This window comes from Azolla caroliniana, unplaced genomic scaffold (assembly GCF_043228905.1).
Source record: "Azolla caroliniana isolate FFs.n. ecotype wild unplaced genomic scaffold, voAzoCaro1.0.p SCAF_22, whole genome shotgun sequence".
Lineage (NCBI taxonomy): Eukaryota > Viridiplantae > Streptophyta > Polypodiopsida > Salviniales > Salviniaceae > Azolla > Azolla caroliniana.
In genome coordinates, this window is record NW_028230457.1 from 5,119,821 (window position 1) to 5,120,667 (window position 847).

The window sequence follows — 847 nt, forward strand, 5'->3', positions numbered from 1 at the left end:
GGTGGCAGTTACAACAAAGAGTGCTCGTAGCTACTCTCACGCTTTCTCTCACTCTCTATATGTCTCTATACAACAGTTACAACAATATGACAACAATACAACAACCACATATAAAGTGATTGCCCTAAGTCATACTTATACTTATATAAACTTAGGGCTATTTACAAATATAGCCTTAGTAGGCTTACTCGAAACATATTTACAGATATGTCTCTCTTTCCGGTTCTCACCGTCTCTCTTCAGGTTCTCACCGGGTCCTCTTCATTCATCACCAGATCCCATCCGGAGGGACCAATTTCCCAACAAAACATTCACATACGAATGTACATATGTGTATGCATATATGCATATGTCATGTATGTATATGTATGTCCATGTACGAATGTACATATGTGTATGCATATATGTATATGTAAATGTACATGATTCAATGTATATGGATGTCTGATTGTAATATCTGCATAATATCTATGTATATATATGTATGTATATGTATGTATATGTAGCAATGTATAAATGAATATATGTATGTCCATGTATGAATGTACATATGTGTATTCATGTATCCATATGTAATGTATTTATGTGTGTGTGTGTGTGTATGTGTATGCATATATCCATATGACAATGTACATTATTCAATGTGTATGTATGTGTGATTGTAATATTTGCATAATATTTATGTATATATCTAATGTATGTATATGTGGCAATGTATAAATGAATATAGGTATGTCTATGTACAAATGTACATATGTGTATGCATATATCCATATGTAATGTATGTATGAATATATACATGCATGCATACATATATGTATGTATATATGTATGTATGTATGCATGA